The 14,531-nt window shown below is 39.0% G+C and overlaps 1 pseudogene; it reads right to left on the bottom strand.

Moving 5' to 3' along the window:
* Positions 1-1,467: 1,467 nt before the first annotated feature.
* On the bottom strand, positions 1,468-12,837 carry LOC129485761 (glyceraldehyde-3-phosphate dehydrogenase-like; annotated as a pseudogene).
* Positions 12,838-14,531: the final 1,694 nt, after the last annotated feature.

The raw sequence follows: 14,531 nt of genomic DNA on the forward strand, positions 1-14,531 counted from the left end.
GGTAAGTGAAAGCCAAGTTTGTTAGCATATCATTTAATTCCCATATATTTGAGAACTTTCCAAATTTCCTTATGTCATTGGTTTCTAATTTAGTTCCATTTCTAAACATGTACTTTCTATGACTTGAATTCTTTCAAATTTATTGAAACATATTTTATCACCTAGAACATGGTCCATCTTGCTAAACTGTGTGTTGATTTGTTTGATGTGTACTTGGTCCTTGATAAACTTGTTCCCTGTGTACTTGAAAAGAATGTGTATTCTACTGTTGTTGGGAGGAGCAGTCTATAAGTGTCAACTAGGTCAAATTGGTTGATAGCCTTGTTCAAGTTTTCTATATCCTTCCTGACTTTCTGTCTTGTTGTTCCATAAATTGAGAAAAGGGCATTAAAATCTGTGACTAAAATCTATTTCTCCTTGCAGTTCTATTGGTTTTTGCTTCAAATATTTTGAAGCTATATTATTAGGTGCAGAAACACTTAGGATTGCTGTGTCTTCTTGATTTACTGACTCCTTTATCATTAAGAAATGGCCTTCTTTATCCCTGGTCATATTTTTTGCTATGAAGTTCACTTTGTCTGATACTAACATAGCCAGTGCAGATTTCTATTAATTCATACTAGGATAGTATATGTGTTTCCATCCTTTTAGTTTAATCTATTTGTGTCTTTATATTTACATGGGGTTTCTTGTGGGCAACATATAATTGGGGTCTTGCTTTTTTATCCAATCTGATTATATCTGCATTATAATTAGGGTGTTTAGAACATTTCCATTTAGTATGTTTATTGACATCACCACCATGATATTTGTTTTCTATTTGTCCTAACTGTTCTTTGTTTACTTTTTCCTCCTCTTTTTTGTGCCCTTTTGTATTGAGTATTTTTTATTATTCCATTATATCTCCTTTGTGAACTAATTAGCTACAATTCTTTATTTTATTATTTTAGTGGTTACTTTGTGGTTTACAGTATAATCTTTAAGTTATAACAATCTCCCTTCTAGTAATATTATGCCACTTCTTGTATGGTCTAAGAACCTTACAATAGTTTACTTCTATTTCTTTCTAGCCTTTGTGCTAATGTTGTAGTTTATTTTACTTCTACATATATTATGTACCCTATGCTACATTGTTATTATTTTTGTTTAAGTAGTAAATTATCTTATAAAAAGATGTAAGTAACTTTTTGAAGTCATGTACTAACCAATGTGGTTACTTTTTTATTTTATTTTATTTTATTTTATTTTATTTTATTTTTGGCTGAGTACAGGGGACTTTATGATGGTACAGTACATGGCAAGGTGGGGCTCCCTAGACCCCTCTCATTCTTCAGGGTTTCTGGCATGAAAACTGTCAAGGGGAGATTGTCAGTGTGGAGGTGAATGACTGTGGCAGGGACTTCCCTGCCACTGAAGGCCCCTTTCCTCCACACATGCTCTCACTGGGGCTGGTGGTCCAGGGAGTTCTTACTCCTTGAAGGCCATGTGGACTATAAGGTCTAACACCCTTTTGATGTAGCCAAATTCATTGTCATAACAGGAAATGAGCTTGACAACGTAAGTGATAATTGAGGGCATTTCACCAGCATTGAAGGGAGGAGGAGCAGGTGTCACTGTTAGAGACAGAGGAGACAACCTAGTACTCAGTGTAACCCAGGATGCCCTTCAGGGGAGCTCTCTAATGCCTACTTTACCACCTTATTGATATCATCATATCTGGTAGGTTTCTCCATATGGCAGATCAAGTCCACGACTGATACATTGGCAGTAAGGATATGGAAGACCATGCCAGTGAGCTTCCCATTCAGCTCAGGCATGGCCTTGCCCGCACCCTTGGCAGCACCAGTAGATGCAGGAATGATGTTCTGGAGAGCCCTGTGGCCCTCACACCACAGTTTCCCAGAGGGGACATCCACAGTCTTCTGGGTAGCAATGATGGCATCGACTGTGATCATAAGTCCTCCTCTACAATGACAAAGTTGTCATGGATGACCTTGGCCAGGAGGCTAAGCAGTTGTTGGTTCAGGAGGCATTGCTAGGAATCACGAGGTTCTTTTTTCACTTCTAATGGTTAATGCCCACCAAAAACATGGGGGCATTAGCAGAGAGGTAAGAGATGATCCTTTTGGCTACCCACTCTAAGTGAGCCCCAGCCATCTCCAAGATACTGAAGATACTGGAGGATTCCACAGCATAATCAATGCCAGCATCAACCCATTTGATTTTGGTGGGATCTTGCTCCTGGAAGATGGTGATAGTATTGCCATTGGTGACACACTTCCTGTTCACAGCCTTGACAGTGCCATGGAACTTGCCATGGGTGGAATTATACTGGAACATGTAGACTATGTAGTTGAGGTCAGTGAAGGAGTCATTGATGGTGACAATATTTACTTTGCCAGAGTTAAAAGCTGGTGCTGCATGAGAAGTTGCAGCTGTATGTCAAACAGTAGGAGCAGCGACTAGTTGCCATTTCTGATGCTCATCATTCCTTTGCACAGGTCCATGTTTCTATCTGGTATCATTTTCCTTCTGCCTGAAAGGCTTCCTTTAACATTTCTTATAGTCTGTGAGTGATATAAGCTTTTAAATTTGTATTTCTGAAAATTTATTTAATTCAACTTCAGTTTCTGTTTTGAAAGATATTTTCTCTGGTTATTGGGGTCTAGGTTGAAATTCTCTCTTTAAATACTATTAAAAATGTTGCTCGACTATCTTCTTGCTTACATTGTCATTGTTTCTAATCAGAAATCTGATCCTAATCTTTCTTCCTCTGTCTGAAAGGTGTCTTTTTTCCTCTGGCTGCTTTTAACATATTTACTTTTTGCTGGTTTTGAACAATTTGATTATGACATACCTGGGTGTAGGTTTTTTCTTTTTTCTTTTTCTTTGCTTGGATTTGGGTTTGTTGAGCTTCTTGGATCTGTGGGATTATAGTTTTCATCAAATTTGGAAAATTTAGGGCCATTGTTCTTCAAATGTCTTTCCCTCCATCCTCTTTTGGTGCCCCAATTACCCATAATATTAGGCCCCTTGAAACCGTCCCACCACTCACTGATGTTCTGTTCATTGAGTCTTATTTCTGTTTCATTTTTTTATCATTTCTATTGCTACATTATCAAATTCATTAATATTTTCTTCTGGAGGGTGGTTCCAAGATGACCGAATAGGAACAGCTCCAATCTACAGCTCCCAGCGTGAGCGACACAGAAGATGGGTGATTTCTGTATTTCCAACTGAGGTACCGGGTTTATCTCACTGGGACTTGTCAGACAGTGGGTGCAGGACAGTGGGTGCAGCCCACCGAGTGTGAACCGAAGCAAGGCGAGGCATCGCCTTACCTGGGAAGCTCAAACGGTCAGGGAATTCCCTTTCCTAGCCATGGGAAGCTGTGACAGATGGCACCTGGAAAACTGGCTCACTCCCACCCTAATACTGTGCTTTTCCAATGGTCTTAGCAAACTGCACACCAGGAGATTATATCCCGTGCCTGGCTTGGAGGTTCCCATGCCCACGGAGCCTCGCTCATTGCTAGCACAGCAGTCTGAGATCAAACTGCAAGGCTGCAGTGAGGCTGGGGGAGGGGCACCCATCATTGCTGAGGCTTCAGTAGGTAAACAAAGCAGCGGGCAAGCTAGAACTGGGTGGAGCCCACCGCAGCTCAAGGAGGCCTACCTGCCTCTGTAGACTCCACCTCTGGGGGCAGGGCAGAGCCAAACAAAAGGCAGCAGAAACCTCTGCAGACTTAAATGTCCCTGTCTGACAGCTTTGAAGAGAGTAGTGGTTCTCCCAGCACAGAGTTTGAGATCTGAGAATGGACAGACTGCCTCCTCAAGTGGGTACCTGAACCCTGAGTAGCCTAACTGGGAGGCAGCCCCCAGTAGGGGCAGACTGACACCTCACACGGCCGAGTAGCCCTCTGAGACAAAGCTTCCAGAGGAACGATCAGGCAGCAACAATTGCTGTTCAGCAATATTCGCTGTTCTGCAGCCTCCACTGCTGATACTCAGGCAAATAGCATCTGGAGTGGACCACCAGCAAACTCCAACAGACCTGCAGCTGGGGGTCCTGACTGTTAGAAGGAAAACTAACAAACAGAAAGGACATCCACATCAAAACCCCATCTGTATGTCACCATCATCAAAGATCAAAGGTAGATAAAACCACAAAGATGGGGAAAAAACAGAGCAGAAAAGCTGAAAATTCCAAAAATCAGAGCACCTCTCCCCCTCCAAGGGAACGCAGCTCCTCACCAGCAATGGAACAAAGCTGGAAGGAGAATAATTCTGATGAGTTGAGACAAGAAGGCTTCAGATGATCAAACTTTTCTGAGATAAAGGAGGAAGTTCGAACCCATCACAAAGAACATAAAACCTTGAAAAAAGATTAGACAAATGGCTAAGTACAATAACCAGTGTAGGGAAGTCCTTAAAGGACCTGATGGTGGTGACAACCATGGACGAGAACTACGTGATGAATGCACAAGCTTCAGTAGCAGATTCGATCAACTGGAAGAAAGGATATCAGTGACTGAAGATCAAATGAATGAAATGAAGCAGGAAGAGAAGTTTAGAAATAAAAGAGTAAAAAGGAATGAACAAAGCCTCCAAGAAATATGGAACTATGTGAAAAGACCAAATCTACATCTGATTGGCGTACCTGAAAGTGACAAGGAGAATGGAATGAAGTTGGAAAACACTCTTCATGATATTATCCAGAATTTCCCCAACCTAGCAAGGCAGGCCAACATTCAAATTCAGGAAATACAGAGAATGCCACAAAGATACTCCTCGAGAAGAGCAACTACAAGACACATAATTGTCAGATTTACCAAAGTTGAAATGAAGGAAAAAATGTTAAGGGCAGCCAGAGAGAAAGGTTGGGTTACCCACAAAGGGAAGCCCATCAGACTAACAGCTGATCTCTCGGCAGAAACCCTACAAGCCAGAAGAGAGTGGGGGCCAATATTCAACATTCTTAAAGAAAAGAATTTTCAACCCAGAATTTCATATCCAGCCAAACTAAGCTTCATAAGTGAAGGAGAAATAAAATCCTTTACAGACAAGCAAATGCTGAGAGATTTTGTCACCACTAGGCCTGACCTACAAGAGCTCCTGAAGGAAGCAGTAAACATGGAAAGGAAAAACTGGTACCAGCCACTGCAAAAACATGCCAAATTATAAAGACCATCGATGCTAGGAAGAAACTGCATCAATTAATGAGCAAAATAACCAACTAACATCATAATGACAGGATCAAATTCACACATAACAATATTAACCTTAAGTGTAAATGGGCTAGATGCTCCAATTAAAAAACACAGACTGGCCGATTGGATAAAGAGTCAAGACTCATCAGTGTGCTGTATTCAGGAGACCCATCTCATATGCAGAGTAACATACAGGCTCAAAATAAAGGGATGGAGGAAGATCTACCAAGCAAATGGAAAACAAAAAAAAGGCAGGGGTTGCAATCCTAGTCTCTGATAAAACAGGCTTTAAACCAACAAAGATCAAAAGAGACAAAGAAGGCCATTACATAATGGTAAAGGGATCAATTCAACAAGAAGAGCTAACTATCCTAAATATATATGCACCCAATACAGGAGCACTCAGATTGATAAAGCAAGTCCTTAGAGACCTACAAAGAGACTTAGACTCCCACACAATAATAATGGGATACTTTAACACCCCACTCTCAACATTAGACAGATCAACGAGACAGAAAGTTAACAAGGATATCCAGGAATTGAACTCAGCTCTGCACAAAGTGGACCTAATAGACATGTACAGAACTCTCCACCCCAAATCAACAGAATATACATTCTTCTCAGCACCACATCACACTTATTCCAAAATTGACCACATAGTTGGAAGTAAAGCACTCCTCAGCAAATGTAAAAGAACAGAAATTATAATAAACTGTCTCTCAGACCACAGTGCAATCAAACTAGAACTCAGGATTAAGAAACTCACTCAAAACCGCTCAACTACATGGAAACTGAACAACCTGTTCCTGAATGATGACTGGGTACATAACGAGAAATGAAGGCAGAAATAAAGATGTTCTTTGAAACCAATGAGAACAAAGACACAACATACCAGAATCTCTGGGACGCATTTAAAGCAGTGTGTAGAGGGAAATTTATAGCACTAAATGCCCACAAGAGAAAGCAGGAAAGATCTAAAATTGACACCCTAACATCACAATTAAAAGAACTAGAGAAGCAAGAGCAAACACATTCAAAAGCTAGCAGAAGACAAGAAATAATTAAGATCAGAGCAGAACTGAAGGAGATAGAGACACAAAAAACCCTTCAAAAAATCAATGAATCCAGGAGCTGGTTTTTTGAAAAGATCAACAAAATTGATAGACCATTATCAAGACTAATAAAGAAGAAAAGAGAGAAGAATCAAATAGATGCAATAAAAAATGATAAAGGGGATATCACCACTGATCCCACAGAAGTACAAACTACCATCAGGGAATACTATAAACACCTCTATGCAAATAAACTAGAAAATCTAGAAGAAATGGATAAATTCCTGGACACACACACCCTCCCAAGACTAAACCAGGAAGAAGTTGAATCCCTTAATAGACCAATAACAGACTCTAAAATTGAGGCAATAATTAATAGCCTACCAACCAAAAAAGTCCAGGACCAGACGGATTCACAGTCGAATTCTACTAGAGGTACAAGGAGGAGCTGGTACCATTCCTTCTGAAATTATTCCAATCAATATAAAAAGAGGATATCCTCCCTAACTCATTTTATGAGGCCAGTATCATCCTGATACCAAAGCCTGGCAGAGACACAACAAAAAAAAGAAAATTTTAGACCAATATCCCTGATGAACATCGATGCAAAAATCCTCAATAAAATACTGGCAAACCAAATCCAGCAGCACATCAAAAAGCTTATCCACCATGATCAAATGGGCTTCATCCCTGGGATGCAAGGCTGGTTCAACATATGCAAATCAATAAACGTAATCCAGCATATAAACATTACCAAAGACAAAAACCGCATGGTTATCTCAATAGATGCAGAAAAGGCCTGTGACAAAATTCAACAGCCCTTCATGCTAAAAACTCTCAATAAATTAGGTATTGATGGGACGTATCTCAAAATAATAAGAGCTATCTATGACAAACCCACAGCCAATATCATACTGAATGGGCAATAACTGGAAGCTTTCCCTTTGAAAATGGGCACAAGACAGGGATGCCCTCTCTCACCACTCCTATTCAACATAGTGCTGGAAGTTCTGGCCAGGGCAATCAGGCAGGAGAAAGAAATAAAGCATATTCAATTAGGAAAAGAAGAAGTCAAATTGTCCCTGTTTGCAGATGACATGATTGTAATTTAGAAAACCCCATCGTCTCAGCCCAACATCTCCTTAAGCTGATAAGCAACTTCAGCAAAGTCTTAGGATACAAAATCAGTGTGCAAAAATCACAAGCATTCTTATACACCAATAACAGACAAACAGAGAGCCAAATCATGAGTGAACTCCCATTCAAAATTGCTTCAAAGAGAATAAAATACCTAGGAATCCAACTTACAAGGGATGTGAAGGACCTCTTCAAGGAGAACTACAAACCACTGCTCAATGAAATAAAAGAGGACACAAACAAACGGAAGAACATTCCATGCTCATGGGTTGGAAGAATCAACATCATGAAAATGGCCATACTACCAGGGTAATTTATGGATTCAATGCCATCCCCATCAAGCTACCAACGACTTTCTTCACAGAATTGGAAAAAACTAAAGTTCATATGGAACCAAAAAGGAGCCCACATTGCCAAGACCATCCTAAGCCAAAAGAATTTCTGAGGCATCATGCTACCTGACTTCAAACTATACTACAAGGCTACAGTAACCAAAACAGCATGGTACTGGTACCAAAATAGAGATATAGACCAATGCAACAGAACAGAGCCCTCAGAAATAATACCACACATCTACAACCATCTAATCTTTGACAAACCTGACAAAAACAAGAAATGAGGAAAGAGTCCCTATTTAATAAATAGTGCTGGGAAAACTGGCTAGCCATATGTAGAAAGCTGAAACTGGATCCCTTCCCTACACCTTATACAAAAATTAATTCAAGATAGATTAAAGACTTAAATGTTAGACTTAAAACCATAAAAACCCTAGAAGAAAACCTAGGCAATACCATTCAGGACACAGGCATGGGCAAGGACTTCATGTCTAAAACACCAAAAGCAATGGCAACAAAAGCAAAAATTGACAAATGGGATCTAATTAAACTAAAGAGCTTCTGCACAGCAAAAGAAACTACCATCAGAGTGAACAGGCAACCTACAGAATGGGAGAAAATTTTCGCAATCTACTCATCTGACAAAGGGCTAATATCCAGAATCTACAAAGAACTCAAACAAATTTACAAGAAAAAAACAAACAACCCTATCAAAAAGTGGGCAAGGGATATGAACAGACACTTCTCAAAAGAAGACATTTATGCAGCCAAGAGACACATGAAAAAATGCTCATCATCACTGGCCATCAGAGAAATACAAATCAAAACCACAATGAGATAGCATCTCACACCAGTTAGAATGCTGATCATTAAAAGTTAGGAAACAACAGGTGCTGGAGAGGATGTGGAGAAATAGGAACACTTTTACACTATTGGTGGGACTGTAAACTAGTTCAACCATTGTGGAAGACAGTGTGGCAATTCCTCAAGGATCTAGAACCAGAAATAACATTTGACCCAGCCATCCCATTACTGGGTATATACCCAAAGATCATAAATCATGCTGCTATAAAGACACATGCACACGTATGTTTATTGCGGCACTATTCGCAATAGCAAAGACTTGGAACCAACCCAGATGTCCAACAATGATAGACTGAATTAAGAAAATGTGGCACATATTCACCATGGAATACTATGCAGCCATAAAAAAGGATGAGTTCATGTCCTTTGTAGGGACGTGGATGAAGCTGGAAACCATCATTCTCAGCAAACTATCGCAAGGACAAAAAACCAAACACCACATGTTCTCACTCAGAGGTGGGAATTGAACAATGAGAACACATGGACACAGGAAGGGGAACATCTCACACTGGGGCCTGTCGTGCGGTAGGGGGATGTGGGAGGGAAAGCATTAGGAGATACACCTAATATAAATGACGAGTTAATGGGTGCAGCACAACAACATGGCACATGTATACATACGTAACAAACCTGCACATTGTGCACATGCACCCTAGAACTTAAAGTATAATTAAAATATATATATATATTTTTTTCTTCTGCAATGTCTAATATGTTGGTGATCCTACCAAGTGGGATTTTGATCCCAAACATCATGGTTTTGATCTTTAGACTGTGTGGAATACAGTTGTAGCCATTGTTTTAATGTCTTTGCTTGATAATTCTAACAATTGTGTCAGTTCTGCATCAATTTTAATTGATTGTGTTTTTTTCTCCTCAGTATGTGTTGCATTTTCCTTCTTTTTTGTATGTCTAGTCATTTTTGCTTAAATGCTAGACATGATCAATTTTACCTTTTTGGATGCTGGATATTTTTATATCTCTATAAATATTCTTAAACTATATTCTAGAAATCACCTAAAATAGTTTGATTTCTTGGGGTGTTGCTATTAATATTTGATAAGCAAGATCAGAACAGCATTTGATTTAGGGATAATTATTTTCCACTCATAAGGAGAGATCCTTCTGATACTCTTCCTAGAGACATTTGCCAGTCTGGATGGTAGAAATAGAAACTATTCCCAAATATATGTGAGCTCAAGGTACTGTTACCTCTAATTCTTTTATATGGTTCTTTCCCCAGCTTCTGCAGGATACTGGTCAGTAATTTACTGAATACTTGAGGGAGCCCTTCTGCAGTTCTCTAGAGTTATCTCTGTCTTCTCTCTAGTACTCTGCCCTGTGAGCTCCAGTTGTTTTGATCTCTCCTGACTATCAGCTTAATCTCCTTAACCCTTAGTTTAATCTCCCTAAATTCAGTTCCATGGCTGGAAAACTCTCTGAACACAGTAAGCTGAGGCATACTTAATTGTTCCCCATCTCTTGGGGATCGTTGATTTTTTGTTTCCTAGTATCTGATGTCCTGAAAGCATTGGTTTTCAGTTGTTTTGGGTAGGAGGATAAATTCAATCCCTGTTATGACATCTTATATGGAGGCAGAAGTCCCTCCATTGTCTTTTAGTATTTAATGTTGAGAAATCCAAAGCTTTTCTCATTTTTGTTTCTTCATATATAATCAGTTTTAGGGGCTCTTCTGTTTATTACTGGTATTCTGGAAATTCTTGAAATTTCATGATGTGTGGCTATTTTTTTCATTGTACTTGGTTCTCAGTGAGCCTTCTCAGTTTTAAGATTTGTAGTTTCAATTTTGAGATTTTTGAGGGTTATGTCTTTTTAAGTATTTTCTTCCTTTGATTTTTTTCTATCTTTTCTTCTGATCTTATGATCAGTTGAATGGTGGACCTATGTGTCATTTTTTCATTTGTTTTTGTTTTTACCCTTTTTTCCTCCAGAAATTGTCTTTACTTTATCTCCCATCCGAGTGATCTCCCTAAGGAATTTTTCAAGGTTTATATAATTTCCTACATTATCGTTGTTTTCTTTGGGTTTCTCTTTTGATTTATTTTTTCATGTTAGACACTTTTCTCCAATGACTATGTTTTGAATAAGGAAATGTCTAAGCGAGCCTGAATCATGTGGCAATTCCAAATAGTAAAGAAGCTATCAATGATTACTAATGTCATGTCAGAAGCGTTCAGTAGCCGAACCCACTGACCAAAAGCACAATTTAAGCTTCAATAAATATAATAATACTAATGCCTTGGATAGAACAAAGTAAATAAATATTTTCAAATCTATGGGTTCATGAATACTGTGAAGCAAAACAAAACCTAATTGGTCATCACTGGAGGACATTAGTGAGCCAATTCATTATTTAGAAAATTGCAAAGAGGAAGAATCAAGTACTAATCGTACCTTTCCTATATGTAAGCAAATGTCAAATGAGAGGAATTTCCTTTTTATAGAAACATCCAACCAGTAAATGGAAGATGAACAGAATTAGAATATCAATATTTTGCATCGCCTAATAATGAGTGAGCATCAACAACTGCAAACATCAGACAAAAAGAGAGAGCCAGATATTATATGTCACCAAATAAAAGAACACAGCACCACCTGAAAATATTTCTTCCCTCAAAATTTCAACCTCAATCTGATCTGGCCTTTAGGTCTAATTTACAGGAAATGCAGAGAATGAAGATGTTAAACTATTCCACACAGATGTAACCAATAAATCTTACCGTGCTGTCCTGCAGGGAAATGCTGGTTTCATTAACAAATTGCAAACAAGAAAAGAGAAAAAGATGGAGAGAGCCCCTATAGATGAAAAGAGCTTAAAAGACATTCCAACTAATTTCAAGGGACAAATCTAAGTTGAAGCCTGTTTCAAACAAATTATAAAACAAAATTATGATATTTATAAGACAATTTGGGAAAATTTGAACACTGTATATTGGATGATATTAACAAATCATTGTTATTTATTTTGGTTCTGATAACAGTAGTGTGGTTATTTTTCTAAAGAGCCAGTCTGTTTCTTTCTTACTTTAGTAATTGTCTATTCATTTTAAGTAGATTAGGAAGCAATAACCTGTACAATAAACCCTGTTTTTCAAGCAGCATTGCTTTGAGAGATGCCCCTGTTTAAAAAGCAAAGCAATTAGGGGGAAGTCTCACAGAAATAACAGTAGAACTGGCATGAAGGTATGGCACACATTTGGGTAGATGTCATGCCAATTCCTGACATTTGGAAAGTTCACGGCAGAATTACATTTAGTCATCATGACAACCATAGGAGCCGCTTATTTTGCACCCACTATAAAATGGAAACCGAGGGTTAGAGATTGAAACGACCTGTCTGGGTCACGCGACTGCTAGTGGTCAGTGACAAAGTTGGGATTCTATTCTGGCCAACCACCCTTCCACCCCTATCTCATTTGTCTAATATATAGACCCTGAAGTTACCAGAATATCTTTGGAGAAGTGAAAAATTCTTTCGGTCCACTTCCTAGTGGCTGTGGTCATTCACCAGATCCCTATTCCCCTCTGATGGGGCTGGTCTGTTGCAGAGAGCACTCAGGAAATCTGCCACGCCCTCAGCCTAGGCCTCCAACCTGGCCCCCAGCTCTGGCGTGCAGGCAAGAGGGAAGCAGCTGCATTCAGGTTCCACGGCAGAAAAGCAAGATGGATCGGGCTGGGTCTCTGCTGCTTTTCCTTCCCCAGTCTCTGGCCTGCAGTCTGCATTCCAGGAAAGCAGTACAGAAAAAGCAATGGGGAGGGTGCAGGGGGATGGGATGCTGTGTGAGTACAGGCTAAGAGCCAGACTTTTTTTAGGAAAACATGAAATAAAACCTAACATGTCTAAGAGTGAAATGATACAATGCCTGGTACTTTCTTCAAATTAATACAGGTGGGATAAATTGGGTAAAAGTAGAGATGATTTGAGATTGGCCATGAATTGCTAAGCATTGACGCTGAGCAATGGCTGTGTGAGGGTTTATTATACTCTTCTCTCTACTTTTATATGTTTGAAATTTTCTATAACAAAAGACTTTTAATTAAACTGTTTAGAAATTCTGTGAGTAAGCAAGACTTGTGTATTGGTAGTCTCCACTCTAGTGAAATGGGTCAGCAGCATGCCAGCTAGATTTGAGGAACTCCCAGTTACCAGTAGGTGAAAGTATTTTCTCTGGAGTTTCTCCAGAGAGAAGTTTTCCAGTTTCCTTCCTAAGGTTTGCATGCTTGGATTTTTATGTTTTCAGAGATTAAAAGAGGGACACATCCTACGGGTCCTACGTTTCATTAGGGTGGTTTTGACTTACTCTTCTGCTTCAGCTCAACACCTTCCCTGCCCCGCTCTCCATCTGATATCCTTGAATGATTCCAAAGAATACATTTTCAGGATTATTCATAGAATAGAATCCCCTGCTCACACAGCATCAGGGAGGACATCCTGGGATCCAATAGTTCCTTTTACAAAATTTCAGTTCAATAAGTTCCCTGTATTCAGTCCCACACTTCATGCTCACCTTTAGGGTTTGTTGGTGACTCTAAATTCTTAAGTACTATAGAAGGAAGTTTGCAGGAGAGAATGAATTTTTCTGTCATCAATATCATTCTTGGTCCCTCATTAGCATCCCTCTTAATAAGTAATTTAGGTTAAAACTTCCTCTGTTCTACTATGTCAGGTACAACTCCTGGTTCTGTTTTCCATCTTCTAAAAATTGGTTCAAATCTCTTATCTTTATCCTTTAATATTTCTTTCTTCTTTTTTGGGCCCCAAGAGGTAAAGGAAGAAGAAAAAAAAACACGTGAAATCAATACATCAATTTAACTAGAAGACCAGCTAAGACTGATTTAAAATAAAAGCTGCTTCATGGGAGAGACTGTTTAACTTGTTTACCATCACACCTAACACAGTGTCATATGCAGAAGTAATTCTGACTAATGCTTATGACAGTCACAAATTTTTTTTATTTATGATGTGTGGCAGGAGGTCAAAGGCACAAGAGCAGAGGAAAACTCTTCTGCTTTACAAAGAAAACAGGAAAATGTCCAGAGCTCAGAAATTGATCGGTGATGTATGTGCCATTATTCTTTTCAAAGCTACATTTGAAATATTTTTGGCTTTAACTTTCCTTCCCTTATACCAATCATTTTAGTTGTTAAGTTTGTTTAGAAAGTAATTTTTAAAAGATTACACTGATAACCCCAAGCCAGTTTGAGGCAGGCTAAGTCTGCAGATGTGGAACACTTAAAATGTCCATTAGTACTCCTCTTTTGTCACTTACCACCCAGGGGGTCACGCCTTTGGTCTGAAAGTTGTTTATAAACTGGTAGCTTTATTTTTAAAACAGAATGGAAGGGCTGAGGTGGAGCTAGGCAGAAGATTGTATGATTAAAGTTTTGAGATCCGTACACATTATGAACAAGCCCTGGGTTTGTGAGTATTTTATAACTCAACCATTAACCACTAATCTGTTGGAACCTGATGCAAAAAGTCTCAATTTCTTTCTAAAACCATAAGGTACTGTTGGGAAGCCAATTCTTTCTACATAATCCCTCAACAAAAGGAGATAATAATAACTTCTATTTAGATGACATAATTTCATGAAGCTTATGATTATCTATTTCACAATTATTTTGGCATTGTAGAAACCTACTGTGATGTTTTCCACGTTTTGGAAATGTGGTTAAAGAGGCTAAATTGTCCTAATTCAACCAGGCTTCAAAAAATCACACCATCTTTTTTTTTTCTTTTTTTGAGACTGAGTCACGCCTGTTACCCAGGCTGGAGTGCATGGGCACAATCTTGGCTCACTTCCGCTTGGCAACTCCTGCTTCCTGGGTTCAAGCAATTCTCCCTCCTCAGCCTCCCAAGTAGCTGGGACCACAAGTGCATACCACCACACCCGGGTAATTTTTGTATTTTTA

Source organism: Symphalangus syndactylus, chromosome 7, assembly GCF_028878055.3.
Source record: "Symphalangus syndactylus isolate Jambi chromosome 7, NHGRI_mSymSyn1-v2.1_pri, whole genome shotgun sequence".
Lineage (NCBI taxonomy): Eukaryota > Metazoa > Chordata > Mammalia > Primates > Hylobatidae > Symphalangus > Symphalangus syndactylus.